This window comes from Protomyctophum bolini (genome assembly GCF_963924005.1).
Source record: "Protomyctophum bolini genome assembly, chromosome: 17".
Classification (NCBI taxonomy): Eukaryota; Metazoa; Chordata; class Actinopteri; order Myctophiformes; family Myctophidae; genus Protomyctophum; species Protomyctophum bolini.
The window spans coordinates 22,052,862-22,073,156 of record NC_137878.1 but is presented as its reverse complement, the minus strand read 5'-3'; positions in this window follow the sequence as shown (position 1 = coordinate 22,073,156).

Genomic DNA, 20,295 nt, shown 5'->3' with positions numbered 1-20,295 from the left:
TGTCCTGTGAACTTGTAATTCGGCTATTTTCGTCATACAACAAAGTGTAAATCAGGCTTCACTCTCTCTGTCATCCTCATGTCTCTCAGATTTGCTCTCGTCTCACTGGTCCAAATTGCAACGTTTTTTTGCTTCAATATTATCTCTATCACTTGTGCAGTTGTGCTATATAATATATGGTAAGAAAAGTAAATGATCTCGTCCGGACGAGATAATATCTTGTCCGGACGAGATAAATTTTTTCTTACCATGGCCACTCAGGGGCTCCGTAATATTAGGCTACAATATGTGATTAAATTAATATATGCACGCTCTGAGCAGCATGACTTCAACTTGTTGCTGTTTTGCCTCCTTGTAGAAAATAGAAAGACCTCCAGTCTCATATTAAGCAGGGTAGCCAATCAGAGGAAGATTATCTGTTAAAGGCCACATCAACCCTATACTGTACTTAAGCTTATGATGTGCCTCCCCAAATAGGTTTAACTAATAGCATTTAAGCACTCCCAGTCCCAACAGAGCAGCACAATTACCTTGGTTGTAAAATAGCAGTCAAGAACATGCGGCTTACTTCCCACATGCAGAGCAATGACACGCGATTGTGTGCACAGCCACACACACACACACACACACACACACACACACACACACACACACACACACTTGCGCGGTGTGCACACGGCAGCACGCACGGCAGCACGCACGCACACATGACAGCACACACGCACCCACTCACGCACACGCACGCACACGGTTTTATATTCTACAGGTTGTGGCTGCGTGAGCGTGAGGTCTTTTTGCACCATGCAGTAACCAGAAATCACACCTCACAAACAGATGTGAGGTGTGTTTAAACATGTTGGGCATGGTATTTGGCCATTGGACAAGCGAGATGTTAGGCTTCTGCTATATACTGTATTGTCCTTTTTAATATGAACCTATATTGCATCCCTATTCTCTGCAAGTCGTAATACATTGAACATTCAGCGAAATTAACAGCATTTGGCAAAAATGGCAGGTCACATGCAGATTGACTGTTTTAACAGAAGCGATTGGATGTAGAGTCGAAAAGAGCTGAATGCCAAGTATAGATCCCTGGGGGACCTCCGGTCCATGAATTATATAGGGTTTCAAGTGGTTAAACAGATAAAACACACAGTGGGTATACTTTGATAAGCAGTGCAAAACAGCACTCCCCATTTCATGTCCTCTGTGCAGGTAATACTCGGCTGCATTCTCTACTAGGACACTCTACGTGGTGCACACTAAAGATAGTGCCCGACGCCCGTAGCCATGATTATGTGGATGTGGAAAAAGGTTATTGAAGAAGATGTTGAAAAGGGTAGAGTGCTCGTCACCATACTGCAGTCTATATCAGATGTAAGCACGCCATGGCCTTGGGTTGTTCGAGGAAGTCAGGGACTAGGAGTTGAGTAGGCTAGTAGGCTATAGTAGTAGGCTGCTTTTACATTTTCTAGCCTCACTGAGACATATGTATACCATTGTAGATATAAAATTAAATAAACACTGTATGGTTTGGGTGTCAGATGACAAAATAACAACAGTAATGGGTCTGCCCTGTCCGTTTTTATACTCTAACTTGTCCATTCCACCGCGGGTTGTCAGAATTATGCTTCCATTGTAGCCTTGCAATGCGTTGACTGTCGGAGACATCAAATAATTAAATACACGCTGTATGGTTTCTTTGATTTGGGTGTCAGCTGACAGCGGAGAGAACACATGTTTGACTGATCACTCGTCACTCTCGTGGTGTTTCCCCCCCTCCCCCTGGTTCCATAAGGACATGTCTTCTCGTCAAGTAAGATGTAAACATTGAGAACTGTTTTGACGTGAGGGGAGGGGGGAGGCGGCTATCAGATCAGAACACCTGAACATTTTCTAACGGCAAATAATAATAATACCACCGTCGATCCAGAGCCATATAGTAGAAGAGTTGTGACATAATGTCAAAGATAGTAGAGACTAGAGAGTTGGTGTACTGCAGTGACAGTGTACACACCAGCGTCACTGACAAGCAAACTTACGAACTACAGACCTGCAGCCAAGTAGCCTAGCATCCTACTAGCCTACATGTAGGCAGGAAGATGGCGCCCAAATAAGCCAAAATCCTACCGAACGTGTCACTATGCCCTCCACCTATTACTGTAAGGCCAGCCAATTGGCGGTTATTTGCAGGATACATTATTTTCCCTCTCTCTATAGTTCCTGTTAACACACAAACATCTAAAATTTGGCACAATTTTCACAACCTTCACTTCATGTACCTTAATGGCTTGACACAACTTGCACTACTTCACACTCCCTTGGTCTGCATTTGGCTTTCCTTCTTTACACTCTGATGTCAATTACACCTCCAAACACTACACACAATGTTCAGTTGTTGCATACACTTCTCACATAAAATCTCAAAGCATCAACTTACAACATACAAGTATTCAAATCTCTAAACATCAGGTCATTGAGGAGGTGTGTGGTTACGTGAGTGAGGGGGAGGGAGTGATGTAAAACAAAAGAAAAGGGAAAGACATATACAGTTTTACGTTTACAAAAGGAAAAATGGCTCATTCTCAAAAGTAATTTGTCATTCATTCATGTGGTGTGTGTTCCATTACTATGATTGTGTTTTACTTCAGTGTGCAGCAAATGCTTAGTTAAGTTAGTTGTGTGTACTCAATGAATGGTATATGTGTTGTCATTTGATAATATGGTGTTTACCAAATGAAAACACAAGTTCCATTTTGGGAACACTTAATAGATTTGATGGCAGAGTCAGTGTCAGAGTTTAGTAATTTGTGTGTGAGGTTTTCAGTTTTGTGTGTGCAGTTTTGAGAAAGCCGTTGTTTGGGAAATGTGTGTTAACAATCGTGAAAAAAGTAATTGTGACATAAACAACAAAGTTTTGGTAATTTGTCTTATGTTTTGAGCGCAATTGCATCCCAAAAACATGAACTTTTAACACAGTAGATTTTCTGGGGTCTGAGGTTTTCTGGCTCAAACAAGTGCTTTGATTTTCCTGTGGAGTGTGATGTAAGAGTCCACACATGGCAGAGGGAGAGTTTTCGGAACATTTCTTTGATGCAGTGGAGAGAGAGAGAGAGAGAGAGAGAGAGAGAGAGACGGACGGACGGACGGACGGACGGACGGACGGACGGAGGGAGAGAGGGACAGAGGGAGAGAGGGAGAGAGAGAGCAGGAGAGAGCAGGGGAGTGATGTGCAGAAAATGGTCCGGCCGGCCAGGAAAAGTGGTGTCAGGAATCAGAGCCTGTGTGACATGCGCCCCAGCCATGAGCCATCAAGTTACATTCCATAGATAATGTTTTATGTTGGTGGCCATTGTTGAGTGAGTATAGAGGTTGCCGGTTAGCTTACATATCCCTGAGCAATAGCTCTCCCTGTGTACTCATCTGCAGTGGTGGAAAAAGTACTCACATTTTCTTTAGTATCAATACTGCAATGTAGAAATACTCTGGATTTCCAAATGTACTATCTTTTGATAATAGCAGATCTACAACATCTACAAGATGTACAATGCGTCGCATCGCAAAACACGTATAAAATATTTAGATTGTATATTTACGCAAATGCCTAATGCTGAAGTGGGAAAGCTCATTGTATTTGCATGTTCTTGTGCATACATAGTGTGTGCATGCGTGTGTATGCGTGCTTTCAGGCCCTGCCACTGCATTCTCCCTTGATGGATGGCCATTTTCATTGGCCAGCTCAAGCTTAATGAACCTTGCAATGCATGTCTTAATTGAATGCTTTTTACACTTGCATGTTCTGTGCTCTTCTCGTTCTGCGCTCACACACACACACACACACACACACCAAGTCATCCCTGCTCTTTGTTTGTGATGTTGAACTCTGATGGGTAATGAATAGAGGCTCTTTCACATCTCACACATCTCATTTTTTATGAGGCACTATGGGACTGTGCATCACAGTCCCATAGTGCATCACAGATGCACAAGCATGTATGCACGCACGCACACACACACACACACACACACACACACACACACACACACACACACACACACACACACACACACACACACACACACACACACACACGCACAGAAGTGCACCCATCAGGCTATTATTATAGGTGAGAGATGAAAAACACATTGAGAGACCTCTCGAATCGCAGCGCAGTCTAGATAGGATGAATCACTTCTCTTTCATCGAGTTCGACACATTCGTCTCTGCTGAAGTAAACCTCTGCATGCGAAAGTCCTGTTTGAATGGCTGTGAGTGTGAGCTAGAACTGAGAAAATGTGTTCCAACACCGAGAAACAGCATTTTCATCAGGGACTCTATACCGTGTACTCCACACAAGTTGTACTGCCTGCCAGCAGCAGGCAAGCACTTCACAGCAATGGTAATGCTGCATTGCTGTGCAGCAATTCACAAAAGAAGAAGAGTGTACATTAAGTAGCCTAATCTCTCTCTCTCTCTCTCTCTCTCTCTCTCTCTCTCTCTCTCTCTCTCTCTCTCGGTTCTGCAGGTGTAGCAGAGCGGGCCAGAACTCTGCTCTCTCTCTCTCTCTCTCTCTCTCTCTCTCTCTCTCTCTCTCTCTCTCTCTCTCTCTCCGTTCTGCAGGTGTAGCAGAGCGGGCCAGAACTCTGCTCTCTCTCTCTCTCTCTCTCTCTCTCTCTCTCTCTCTCTCTCTCTCTCTCTCTCTCCGTTCTGCAGGTGTAGCAGAGCGGGCCAGAACTCTGCGCTCTCTCTCTCTCTCTCTCTCTCTCTCTCTCTCTCTCTCCGTTCTGCAGGTGTAGCAGAGCGGGCCAGAACTCTGCTCTCTCTCTCTCTCTCTCTCTCTCTCTCTCTCTCTCTCTCTCTCTCTCTCTCTCTCTCTCTCTCTCTCTCCCCGTTCTGCAGGTGTAGCAGAGCGGGCCAGAACTCTGCTCTCTCTCTCTCTCTCTCTCTCTCTCTCTCTCTCTCTCTCTCTCTCTCTCTCTCTCTCTCCCCGTTCTGCAGGTGTAGCAGAGCGGGCCAGAACTCTGCTGTGCGTCTTGTGAGTCACCGCTCCTCGGGACAGCACAGCACTATAGCGGCGGGTAATAATCACACCTGTGAAAGCAAATATAGAAGCCGTGGACGGATATAGATTACACTGAATAGGCTGTCAGAATCAGATGAAAGGCGAAGCACGTCCAGAGAGGTGTGTGACGTGATAAATGGCTGGATGTGAATGCAAATGGGATTACTGTATATATCGACACAGCGTCCTTGATGTTCAGTGTGGACCTTGATACAGAGGTATTCATATGAGCAGGTCACAAGGATGACAGATACATGTGGAGAGGTTGTGAGAACGAGAGTGCTTGTACTTCCATGTTCATATGTCTGCACCACGAGGAGCGAAATGACCTTTTCAGCGATGCGGCTTCTTGGCGAAATTAGCTGCACCTGGGCCAATATTATCAGTTTGAACAACTGCCATGCTGGCGTCCCACGTTCTGCCTGCAACGGTCTTGTTGGCAAGCAAATGAGAGTGTCACTGCGATGACATTTATATTGCAAGAATGGAATACAATTTGCCAGGTGGTAACTCTGAAAATGCAGATTTTAGAATGAAGATTGGATTCTATTTTGATAGATTGGATTGCGTGGAAACACCAGACATTTTGTTTTGCGGCGACCCGTGAGACCCTTTTTATTTTACGGGGTCAGCTGAACTTGTGTAAGTCAATTTTTCAATTCATTCTGGGTTGGCTTGGCCCAGCACTGTGGAAATCTCACACTTTTCTCCCTGGGAAAATGTGCTTGTGCTTTTAACTGCATCACATAACTCAGCATCAAGCTTTAGAGAAATACCGTGTTCTTGTGAAGACATAGCCTGTACTAATGCAATGTCCCTAGCAAAGCACAATATATTTTCTTTATGTGTTGCATCCTCTAAAGTGGCTCGTGACGGGAGGTCAGTAGTAGTATAACATAGCTATAGGGAAAGTGTTTTTAATGAAAACACAAAACAAGACTGCATGGCATCAACAGACTAACAATAAATGTATACTATGGAGAAGAAATAGGCCAGCCACAATCAACACAGGGCTCTCTGTGCCAACCACACAATCAAACATACGTTTTATGTTGTATAGGCTATTATGTAATCTGCCTAGTAAGGATCTGGGGTGTCAGTTTAGTATTCACTTGATCATTGTTTGCAAACTGTCATGTCGGTTTATTGTCATTGTTTATGTAAACTGTAAAAAGTGTCCTGCTGTAAGTCCATATGGGCTGGGCTTCTTCAGAAGCATGACACTTAAATAAAGAATCAATCAATCAATCATACATCGAACCGGGCACTGTCTCTACTAGGCGCACACTACGACTAGAGGTCTTAACGCGTCAACCCTAACCGATAATACCCGACAGTGCCCGAAGGTCCATGTTTGATCATGGTCACTCTAGTATAGGGGTCAGTTCAGATTACTTTGGGTCCCAGGACTGTTTATCTTTAAGTGTAATAATACCTGAGTGGATCAGAGAAGACCCGTACTCAGTGCTGATCAGGAGAGAAACTCATGAAGTGCGCTGTAACTTCCATGATGATTTAGTCTGACCTTCACAAAACGAGGAAAACGTTGAGCTGCGCATTCATGCCAAGCTACCAGCTGCCTGAGTTTAGTGACTTGGGAGACTGCAGCCATGAGATCAAAGGTACGCACACACACTGTGCGCAATCATGTATCCCTTCTTCATCGAGGTGAAAACATGCATGCAATTTACTTTCATTGTATCTTATTGTAGGCTACTACGTAGTTTCCATTATGGAGTAGCCTATATCTGGCGTGTAGAACGACACTTATTAGCTTTGTCACGTCCATATAATTCCAAACAGTCGGTTCTGTAATATCTCTGAACAAATCCCATCTCGGAACTAATTTCATGCATCCATTAGGGTTCAGGTCCGTCATTTAATTTTGTCTTTGAACTATTCAGACCTCAGAACAAATTTCACAGTTCCATAATGGTTCGGGTATGTCATTTTGGCACTTTGAAGAGCTTTAGCACACACCCCCGCCTAAACTATCAAAAGAAAGACGACTAATCCAACGGAAAGGAAAATTGAATACTATTTGTATTGGTATCAAAATGTACTTAAAGTACCAAAAGTTGGTCTAACAGACAGACAGACAGACAGACAGACAGACAGACAGACAGACAGACAGACAGACAGACAGACAGACAGACAGACAGACAGACAGACAGACAGACAGACAGTGTATTTTCCTGTCTTCATTTCTTTGACTCTTGCTGCATGTCATGTCACCAATTCAGACTGTGCCTCTTTCTTTTCATAAATTGCTCTCAAATACATGTTGCTTTCAAACGCTACATGAGCATCAAGAGCGGCACCACCAGACTCTTGAACAGTTTCTACTTGTCAACAATTAGACTGCTGAACAAGAACTAGGACTGGTGACGCTGCACAGACTGAACTGAATTGGTCTCCTTTTAGTAGAGACTACTTTATATATATACACATAGGCTACATCACTTTATTTAATTATTTTTACATATTGTACCATGTAAATTAGTCATTAATTAGGACTTTCTTCTTTTAACTGCAATGATGAGCCTGCACAAACAAGAATTTCACCCATGTTACTTGTAATGTAGTCTCTCAAGACTATTTGACGATGGGATTCTCAGATTGCTTGTAATGTGATGTGACAATAAAGTTTGATTCTGTTGGATGTATTAAATTAGTTCTAAAAATAAGCCGGGAACATATGACGCAGATTTGAAAGACTTTTAAATTAACTTTGCTAACTGACTACTGAAACAGAATGCTCATCCCTATCACTCCAGGTTTCCGTCTGTGTACTCTTTTTAGCAGGGGGCTACTTTGAATTGGATGAGTTGTTATGAAAGCTCTGAAAGCATTGAAAGCAATGGCATCATGCTCTTGCCTCTCTCTCTCTCTCGCACAGCTGGGCTCCTGGGCTCCACTACAGAGGCCACAGTAACATAGGCTACTCAGCTTGTAGAACGTATCAAATTAAATTTGATCCTGAAGGACAAACATGAATAAGTGAAAATCGTTTTACCCAAACGTCAATTAATTGCCTATGATTGGAGGAGTCAATAGCCTAAAAGTGAATATAAAATTATTACCCACCCCATAACATAAGCACTATAATGAAAATGATTGCAGCATACCAGTAATATGCATACCAGTGCCCTTCTTTGATATGAATATGTTTTTTTGTTGCTGCTGATGCAATAGGTATGAGACTCAGATGAGCATTGTCAACAGCATTGAAGTACCCATGATCACAGCAAACAACGTCCCTAAGGGTAGTGTGGGCTTTCATATGACAGATACCAGTACAGTACAGTGTGCAATACTTGAAAAGTTTTCTTCAAAGTTGAAAAGCAACAACAATAAAGGAAAGTAGGGAAATATAACTGGAGAATAATAATTTAAAAAAGGGATTTCAAACGAGCTCCCTCGTCACCACGGGGGCTGGCATATCAACTAATAAACAAGGGGCTTGGCTAGCTGTGTTTTATTGGACTCGGGATGGTTTCATGATGGAAAACATCTTTGGACCAATCAGATTGCTTGGCTGAAGCCTGCAGGGACAGTTCAATGAGAATATTGATATAAATTAGACCTTGCATGTGCCATTGAGGTAGTATTACAAATACATACAAATGAACAAAAATATCTCCTAGTAACTGCAAATATTGTGAGATATACATGGCCTTATGACATCGGCCTGTGGAAAGACGTGAGGGCAGAACCACTATTGTAGTGTATACACTTCATGTCCTTCACCCTTTTCATCCTTCCTTCTTGGATCCTTCTTTCCTTCCCTCCCTCCTTGCAGTCACTCATCGAAATCTCCCCCATGTAATAACGGAGTTGATATTATTAGTCTGGCTTTTAAGTTACAGTAGTTGTAGGTGTCCTAATTTCCCTCGGATGAGATGGAACGGGCCAACGTCCTGTTCATTTGTGACCTCCATTATGGATCAGTGCCTCTGAGCCTTCCTAATCTCTTCGATTGACTGGCTGATGTATTGGGCGTTAATCAAATCAAGCCAATCAAACATCCATCCAGCTAAAGCTAAGGTATCTAGGGGTAGTTTAGCCGCACTGGAGATGGGACCGTTGAGAACAAAATATATAAACTGAAACCTTCTTGGAAGAGAATATCAAATCATAAGAGTGCTTAATATTTCACTGGCTTGATGAAATATGCATTGTAGCCCAGAATGGAGGGGGAAAAATGCAATGACTTGGATGCATTATGTATGAGAAGGTCCGTTGGCGAAAATGACACTGCACTGTTGAATAATCGCCATTTCACTTGGCACCCCAGCGCAACGGGGGGTTTTGTTATTACTACGCATCACTCAATTCATTTGGAAACTGCATACAGTTTGCATTTTGTATCAAGGGTCCAACTTGGTGTGCAGAGCATACAGATGCTTGCTTGCTAATGAGCCAGTACCAAGGCTAGGATGAGTCCCTCGACTCCCCTTCAGCTGATAGATCTGTCGCACAAAAACAACAACAGTGAGATCCCAATAAAAGTTAACCAAAGGTGTATAAAACAGATATTTACTAGGCCACTTGCAGGGAATGAAACAGGACTTAATGAATTCATACAACAATCAGCAACATCTTCAATGGGATTGTAAAATCACTAAAGCATTACTTCAAAATGGCTACTCACACGGCAAATGGCCTGGGTTTAAAGGTGTCCCTCTCATCTGGCCTGGGTTTAAAGGTGTCCCTCTCATCTGGCCTGGGTTTAAAGGTGTCCCTCTCATCTGGCCTGGGTTTAAAGGTGTCCCTCTCATCTGGCCTGGGTTTAAAGGTGTCCCTCTCATCTGGCCTGCAAATGGCCTGGGTTTAAAGGTATCCCTCTCATCTGGCCTGCAAATGAGGGCAAACGTCAGATGGGGAGAGAATGGAGACAAGGAGTAAGTGCAAACAAAATAGCTGCAACTTGACGTAATTACATTACAAGAAGACAAAAACTCCGACAGGATCCTCCTTATGACTGATATTCAATTCTGCTTGTTCACAGGAGATATCACTCAGTTCAAACACATACTTGTGGCTGTATTGGCTAAATATTGAGACTGTAAAGGGATTTTTTTCTTTTTCGCCTTTGAGGGATGTTCTACTGTTGTACTGTAGAATATCTAAGAGGTTAGAACGATATCTCAATATTCAGAAATGTACTAACCCTAACCAGAGTGAGTCTGAAAAGGCCAAGGGACGTTGAGAGCTTATAGATCTTGCTATTTTTGTCCAAAAGTGCCCTCTTATGGAATTTCAGCCCCTGCCTCTCTAACACTCTGTGCACGTCCCTGCATGTATGCCCCCCATCCTAGATTAGGATTATCTTGTGTAGCTCCATATTGAACCGCTCCGAGATGACGTTCCACGGCATCGGGTTCCGACATAGCAGAAACTCTAACTCTAATCATACAAAATCTAACTCACAGGTTTAAACAAGCATTTAAATGGCTTATTTAGACAGCCAGTTCCATGTTTTTAAGACCTTCGCGGAAGTCTTCTATTGGTTTCCGACTACAATTTTGAGGTATTTGTACTTTACTTGAGTATGTCAAATGTTCTGTACTTTTACTAGGCCTATACATTTACTAGGCCTATACATTTACTAGGCCTATACATTTACTAGGCCTATACATTTACTAGGCCTATACATTTACTAGGCCTATACATTTACTAGGCCTATACATTTCGTCCATTTGAAAATAGCAGATCTACAAGCTCACAATGTCGCGATGCGACGCATTGTTGTAGATCAGAGAGAGAGACAGAGAGTGTGTGTTTGTGCAGAGGAAAGAAGACTGGTGTCTATGAGAAAGTAAGGCAGAAGAATCAGGATAGGAAACCAAAATAAAAAGAATGATTACATGGGTCTTTTGCTGCCTGTGTGTTGAGACAGCGAGGGCTTTCATCACCTCAGACACAGGTCCGGTTTGTCTATGATAGCATTTTGGTTTGAGGGCGAATAGCGTGTGAATTCCCCACCATACAATTTCAAGTGCTAATTGATGTTCTAGTACAGTACAAGTTGACGGGGCATGTATGTTAAATAAAGGTTAAATACAAATATAAATGTAAAAAGTGTGCCTTCTACCTGATGCAAACAGCACAGGTCTGGTGGGCGTTCTTATTAGGAAATCAAGATTAGATCTGTCATATTTCTGTTGAAAGTTGTTGCAATTCGTTATCTCCAATTATCCAATTACAATTACAATTTAGGCATTACATTGCACAAAGAGTTTAGGAAGGCTCAGAGGCAACAACGCAAAAATACAAAACCAACAACTCTCTCTCTCTCTCTCGCTCTCTCTCTCTCTCTCTCTCTCTCTCTCTCTCCTTCTCTCCTTGCATTAACTGACTCAAGGTTTTAGTTTTCTTCAGATTTGGACGATCTCTTGTTCAGTGTTTGTATTGTGATGATCAGGCTCGGGCCAGTTTGGGTTAAAATCTTCGGACCTTTTGAGAACTCTATTTCCTCTTTAGATAGGCTCATCTAGCACACTCCTTATTCACTTCCTCAGAGAGAATTGGATCACGTAAGTGGATGTGACAGAAGAGATGAAAAAGGCAAAAATAGAGGTGTGAATCTTATTCCGTTCTATTCCCTGTCTTCTCCGAAACCATTGTCATGATTAGTTTTATTCCCCTAAGATCTGGATGAAGACCATGCAGTCCTGCAAAGTCAGTAGAATTCATTCTGAGTTAGGGATGCGCTGATATGTTAGAAAACAAACTATCTGCGATTTGGGATTTAAACATCACAATACACACATCATTCTGATTCTGGAGTGCCGTGATTTTTTAACTCTTCCTGTTTTGTATGTGTCTATGGAGTACACCTGGGGGTGTATACCCCCCCCCCACATAAAAACATAATTTTAACACTTTCTGTACACTTTTTTTTCCTAAACACGGACTGGATTGAAAGTGTAAAGATTCAGCTGTTTTGTTCTCTGGCTTAGGGAAGCCCTCGCTCTCGCAGTCGAACAAACCGAAGGCATCTCAGAGGGGATCCGTTGATAATTCTCTCTTATTTTCTCCTTTGCTGAGCATTCTTTTGTTTCTCTTGCTCTCTTTTAGTTCGACAAGGCGGCATGTAAGTTTAAAGAGCTCGGTTAAATATTCAACGCGGGGCTCTGTCGACGGTTGTCGTCGGAAATCTTTACTCGTTTTGCCACGACGATGACGAGGAACGTTTCTCCCTCGCCGTAGATGGAATACCACACAAGAGAACAGTGGTGGAAAGTAAATACCGTTAAGTACATTAACTTACGTACTCTACTTAGGTACAATTGTGAGGTTTTGAGTATTTTCGATTTCCAATACTTTCACTTCTACTCCACTACATCTCAGAGACAAATATTGTACTTTTAGTTCCCATTACTTTTCAGATTTTGATTATTACAAAACATACATTAACCACCATCTATATTCACCTATATTCATTTCAGCCAATTGAAAATGAGCTGATCTATGCGACGCATTGTGAGCTCCTTTGAAAAGCTTTTTATACATTTGAAAACTTGAAATGAGACATTCTGCATAATGAGTATACTTTCTACTTTTGGTACCTTAAGTACATTTCGATGCCAATAATACTTTTGTACTCAAGCACATACTTGCGACGGAGTAGTTCGATCTATATTCCAGTATTGATACATTTACTTAACCCATTCTGTACGCCTGTACGGGAACCCCTTTTGGTGTTTTAACTATTGAAAAATAGCAGATCTACAAGCTCATAGCGCGCCACTGAGTGGCGCGCTACGAGCTTGGAGGTCTGCTATTTTTGAAAATTCGTAAAAATGCGGCACAAATCTTTAAATATATATTCTTTCAGGAGACTTTTTTTATTTTATTTCGACGTCAGTACCTTTGGGTACTATCTTTCACCACTGAATGATTCTCCCACAGCGTAGAGGGAATACCATACAAGGGAAGCAGATAGAGAACACAGGCCTCCGAGTGCAGCTATTAGATCATCCATTTGAGGGCAACAGAGGAATGGGTCCCCGCAGGCCGTCGCTGCTCTATCCGTGCCTCACTACGGTGTGCCACTTGAGCTTTAAGGCTCGTTAATAACTTACACATTCCTGCTGCATTCCGATATACATAGCACAGATATAATTATAGCTGTATATAATACTCAAAACATCCCAGGAACGGTGCACCCACACGTACAGTATAGTCTCCCACACATGTCACAGATGCATGCACACAAGCTCCACTCTCTCCTCTCTCTCTCTCTCTCTCTCTCTCTCTCTCTCTCTCTCTCTCTCTCTCTCTCTCTCCCCCCCCTCTCTCACACACACACACGCACAGGCACACACATTGTGTATGTTGCCGCAAATGAAGACAAACCCCACTGCGCACCAACTTTTGAGTCCTTTAAATTTGTGATGATTACAGATTATGAATATAAATGTGGTATACCATGTGGTTTGAGCGCAGAGGATGGAGGATGGAGCCATAATTCACGGAACAATCAGCATGGTATTGCCTTGAAGCCACAGACTATACAGAGCTTAAACAACACGGAACCTTTTGTGCACACACGCACGAGCGCACGCACGTACGCACACACACACACACACACACACACACACACACACACACACACACACACACACACACACACACACACACACACACACTCTGTTGAAGAGACACCATTTATACTGGCAAACATTAATTACAATGAAAATGGTAAGGTTCTCACTGCTGTGAATAAATTGCTGTATTCACCATGACAAAGGAGCATCAATAAAAATGCAAAACGCCGGCCGGGTCTTCGTCTCATCAGTAAGCTGACAACTGGAATTTCAGAGGACCACAGGAAAACCAGGCCAGCGCGCAGAAGATGAACATCTGATCTAAAGATGTGCCTCAACGTCCCTCTCCACAAAGAACACATCAGCTTGCATGCTGGGAGATGCTCTGTTCTAAACATATGCACAAGGGGTGAAAATGTAATGGCCTTAACCTTGGCAATTCAATTTTGGGCATTTCATCAGGTGGAAAAACTATCACAATATGTGGCGCCCGGGTGGCAATGTACCACTGTGGTTTATCTGGTGGCTGAGTGCCTATGTGAACACAATGGGCTCTATGCATTATGCATACACGCCATTTTGGAAATAACTTTTGGGCCCTTCCCTACTTTCATCACAAGTGTTACTGATGATGCTAATGAAGGCTCTGTTGTTCCATTCTGGTCAAACAGAGTCAGGGTGCTGCTATTAAACACTCTGCTACACCAGTGGGTCTCAAAGTGTCATTGAGTGGGTTCCAAATGACCCTGTACTGTACGTGTGTGTAACCCTTACGGGTCCTCCCAGATGGCATGTGAGCCCAGTGGCAGGTATAGCGAAAGGAATGTTTAATTTACTAGATAACTATATCTCAATTCCTGTTGTTTTTGTTTGTTTGTTTTTTGTGTGTGTTTCACTTATACTTTAGAGTTTAGATGGTCAGGGTGTGGCTTCAGGGCCTAAAGGTCCCTGCACACATTTTTCGGATTTTTAGCAGCGTTTTTCCGTCGGTTTTCCGAAAAACACGTCCAGTGTGAAACCACCTTAAAAGAATGCTGTGGGTTTCCGTTCATGCTGTTGGGAAGGATTCTGACAGGAAGGAACAGAGCGATAGCTTTGAGCTTGCGTGTTTACTGTTGTAAAGACTTGACAGACGTGACGGTATAGAGCCCGTAGAGTGCAGCTGAGCCGGCCAACAGCCCGTTTAGCTGGCTCCCAGTTGGCTGAGCCAGCCCCCAATCCGTTGGGCCGCCCCCCAACCCATTGAGCCGGCCACAGTAGGCCTACAGTATGTGTGCAGGCACACTTTCGTGTCAAGAGGGGTCAAGAAAACACCTAGACCATGCGTCTCCTCCTGGTTTTGAAACAGCTGGTGGATGGAAATGACCCTTGTGCGCAGCTTCCACTTGTAGCGTGTGCAAAGCGTTTCAGTTTTTTTTCTTTTGCCCACGCTACATTTTGAAGCCGGGCACTAGCGTCATTTCCATGCCACCAGCTGTTTAACAACCCGGAAGAGACGCCTGGACTAGACGTTTTGTCTTGCTGCCTCCCAGACCTCATCTGCAAACCTCCTCAATTAAGACACAGAGGCAGATGTGACATGCGGTGGCATGAAACTCACGTTGACATGCCGTGCTGCCCGGGCCGACAACACCGTGTAGAGGAGGAGAGTGTTTTGGGGGGTGAGGGGGGCATTGCTTATAAAGGAATAAAAAATGATGGAGAGTCAGAGGAAGGAGTGGGAAGAGAGAAGAAGGATGATCCCTGATTGTGGCTGTCTTATGAGGCGCATCCATCAGAAGTGACAACCGAACAAATAAAAGCCCCTTTATTTCTCCCCGTATTCAATTATGTACCGAGGGGCAACACACGCACGCATGTACGTGTGCATGCGCGCAAGCGCGCACGCGCTCTCACACACACACACACACACACACACACACACACACACTTTAGATTCATATGCATTCAGGATATTCCAATCTCGTACGTGTGACTTATATTTAGAACCACTTTCACAGAGCATTGTCTAATCCGAGCGTAGGAAGATTTATCACACACAGACCGTTTTTTGTGTTAATACAAGCTGACGGTCTCATGAAGATGAGAATCGAGGGAGAGACCAAACCACAGCTGCATGGCACGCAGGCATGCACGTGTGCACGCGCGCACGCGCACGCACACGCGCACACACACGCACGCGCGCGCACAGAAATAATACACAGAAATACAACACACAACTGCCAGGTAAATCCAAAAACACTTCAGCCCTATAATTCTTTTCGCTCCTATGCCAAAATGTGGAACGCCCTACCAACAGTCATTAAGACATGTGAATCCCTTGACTCCTTCAAAACCGCTCTCAAAGGCCACCTACGGACGGCTGCAATTCGAAACTGGCCCCTGTAAAATATGAATCCCCCCCCCCACCGCCACCCCCCCCCCCCCTTTTCCCCTCACTGTATATGTTTCTTTTCCCTTTTTGCTTCCTTTATGATGAATTCCTGTTCTGTTCTTTAACTATATAGAAGTGTCTATTTGTACGTCTCTAAATGTTTTGATGAATTGAACAAAGTGGACCCTGTTGTAAACAAGTGTAATGCTTAATTGGGTCGTCCACTCACAGTTAACAGTCTTTGTATTGAGTTTGTGCTTGAAATGTACTGTAATTCTGCAAACTGTTAATAAATATTTCAATCAATCAAGTTTATTCTACAATGAATAGCAAGAATAGATTATCTACAAGGTCACAACACGTCTCACCATCGATATTTATAATTAAAAAAAAACATCATACCCCTCACTCGGGTGACCCAGCCGGGGCGAGTCTGTCTAGCCAAGTTTGTGGCTGCATGGGTCAGGCAGGTGACATCAATAAGGCAGCTGCTGCTGTGGTTGTCTGAATTGGTAAAGAAACGGGTTCATTGTAAATGCCATGTCTGAGTGTAAAACCTCAGAATACGATCTATGACGAAAGATGTAATACCGCATACAAGATGACTCGAAGGTTTCTTTACTGTAGTGTGTTTCTACAGTATATTTCTCTGTCCAGTTACCCCCCCCCCCCCCCCCTCTCTCTCTCTCTGACCCCCTTTCTACCGGTTTGGAACCAGTTTTTAGTCCATGAGCAAGACCTCCAAAATTGGAACGTTAATTATGAATTGAGTGTGCAAAACCATACCTATATTAAATTGTTTATAGAATCAATATAAGTAAATTAATATATGATAACCCTTCCACAATAGTAGTGCATACTTTTTGCATATTTTCCTACCTATAATTTGCATACGGTATTTAATTTTTTAAGATTTGGAAAACAATAAATCATTGTCTTTGTGTAAGTAATCAACTGGGGATGTTTCATGGTGATAACAATTTAATATAGGTATGGTTTTGCACACGCAATTCATAATTAACGCTCCAATTTTGGAGCTCTGACTCATGGACTAAGAGCTCTCTGTTGTGTGTGTCTGGTTGGACAAGGAAGGGGTGTGGCTAACTCTTCCTTGAGGCATCAGCTCTGTGTTTATGGGAGCTGTGGCATGTTTGTAATTATGCAACATTGTTCTTTAGACTGGCACACATTTGGAAGTGTCATGTGTAGTAGCTTTGATCCCACATATTACTGCATTATGGGGGTGGGAGCCAGTAACACACTGATATTGATAAGCCATTCAAAGATTAGAAGTTAGAATTTAATACTTACTTAGAACCCAGTTGTTTGTTTGAGCACCCTTTGAGCATGCACCTTTGTATACGCCCCAGATAAATGTAACTGAACCGACAGGAGGAGGAACAACAGAGAGGGCTGACAGGAGACGCTACATGGAGATGGTGAGGTTTAACCTTAATACTTTGTCCAACCACAGTGTAGCTTAGCATGTTTAGCACAGACACCTGCATGGGCCTGATCTGTGATTAGAGTGGAAGTGATAAGTGGTGCAGGACTATGATGACATTTGGTGAGATTTCATGTCGGCATCAAAAAGAACACTTCTAAATGTAAACATGTATGCATAGGCATAGCAACTGCCCATTTGTGCAGGTGACAACAAGCAGCTTGGACAAAGAAGCTGAGTATAGTCCTATACAGCCCAACAGTTGGTCAAATTCCAAAATCTAATCCAACATTTACATTTTAAAACATGCATGCAGACACGCACACACATACAGTATACACTACAGTGTGTATGTATATATATCAGGGGATATCAGTGGATGACGGTGTAACATCTGCCAGAATGTCAGAGGTTGACACGAAACAAAGCCGTGTCACATGTTGACAAGGACACTACACCGGCTGGCTGACAACTCCAACTTGCTGAGTCGGCAGAGGCAGACATCATACTGCTCAGCACAGGCATGTTTTTACTGCCGCATCAACCTATTATGAGTTGCGAGTGAGAGCACACATCCGCATTCCGTTGTCAGTCATGTGACGTGGGACTACCGGGAACATTACAGAGAATGAAAGAAACAAGACAGGTACCCATGTGTCACGTTAAAACTGCAAACTTGTGCCTTTGCTAAATGCTTATTTCATAAGCCTTTGGAGAACACTACTGTATGCAGTGCAGAATATATGGGACTGTTGAATAGAATAGACTTTATTTGCCATTTGCACAGGTACATATAGGACATTTTGGAGCTCAGCTCAGGGTCAGCATTTAAAAGAAGACAGAATACAGACAAGAAAGAGAAAAACATACAATCCTACACATAGCCTACTATACTCTTTAAAAGGCAAATAGATCATGCTACTCTTTTGTTCGTATTGCTTTTGATCAATTGATGAAATTTGTTGGATGCTGAGTCTAGTCTAACTACTTAATTTATGTAAATTTGGATGGATATCAAGCTGCTGCCATTTACATTCCGTCTGGCTGATTTGTGTTCACAGTCTTTCCCTGTACAACTGTAACATTCCCCTGTACGACTGTAACATCCTCCCCAACCCTATTGTCCTGTGCCTTTTCATACACTCTCTCACACAACCCCAAAGCATTGTCACCATCACCACATGCAACACACACACTGCAAGGAGACGATGGAGGGATGTGCCTCCCGGTGGAGATTTGTGGTCCACGGAGTGCACCTTTTTAAATCAAAATTGAAAAGGTTTTATCAACTAATTGATTTCAGTAATATTAGCCTCTGTACCCAGGCTTTTCCCCCCCGTTCGCATTCGGCTCTTTAAACACACAAAAGCAAACTCAAGAATGAAGGTGAAATGTAGTCATGCAATGGATTGACCTCCGACATCCGTCCATTCTATGTGTTTCTCTGAGAGATCATTAAGCTTTTCCGTGGTGGCCTCCATCTCCACCTCCATGATAAAGGTCCTTTGGGCCCTTTGAAGTGTTTTCCTGGAGAATAGATATCATGCCATGCAGAAACTCTCATGTTGCCTAGTTACAAGGTTTTCTCTACTCATTACTTTTGCCCCCTTCAACAGACCAAATACTCAATGGCACAACAACAAACTAGAGCCATGTGTTAATGAAATAAAACGTACTTCACTGGCGTACACCCACACACACACACACACACACACACACACACACACACACACACACACACACACACACACACACACACACACACACACACACACACACACACACTCCAGTCTCCAGGAAACTAATAACATGCACTTGCAAATGTGCACACATCATTCAGATGCATTGTACAGCACTTACAGCCCATAGATTAATAAATGGATAAATTAACACTGAGGGGCTGTGTTCTTGTCTCTCTCTCACACACGCACGCACGCTCTCGTGTGTGCACACACAATAAACACACAATACACACACAGACAGCGTTGAGGAAAAAGGGCAACAGCCAGTGAATAACAACAGACCTCTGTAGCCTAGCAACTGCTCACAGACAGGCTTATTAGCCGGAGAGAGTAGACGGCAAGAGAGGGAAAAGTTTGGCCCACCGTGTTCCTGTCACTCACACTGCAAGCTCACCAAGTACACACACAGGCACGCACACAGGCACGCACAGTTGCACACCTCCCACCTACCCTTTCCAAAAAAGACTTGTTTTGAACAATCATGCTTTTGCAATGGCTCATCGATCACACCGCTAAACTCAAGTATTTGGCTGCTCCCTCCCTCCCTCCCTCTTTCTCTATTTTTAATCGTCAATTTGTTGCTCTGTTATTTTTTCTTCTTTTTTTGTGCTTTATACAATTTCTTTCTTTCTTTTTCTCCACAGCTTAACCGCAGCGGCATCACCCTGCTAGCCAAGGTAAGCCATGCCGGTCTCCAGCACAATAAAATGAGCGTCACGTAATTGCTCCCTCTTCGTGGCAAAATCTAATATCTGGGATTTGATTACTAAGACGTGGGAGGGGGCCTTAAATCAATGCCACAAAATAGGCAGGCAGGCTGAGCCAAACGATTGGCTGAGTAATGGAGTGGGTGAAACAAAAAAACAGAACAAAAAACAAGACATTGTTTTGAAAAAAAGAAAAGAAAGAAACAGTATTATTCAGAGCATATGATTTCCACCTTGAGGTGTGAAATAAAATAAGTATATAATAAATATATAGAGAGGACAAAGGACATCTGCACTTGGTCTGACTGAGTTAACATACATATACGCTATATCAACAAACGGATCATCTGTGAATATGTGCGTGCATAATATTTATGCATGTTTATCGATGAGTACAGTTCAACAGTTTT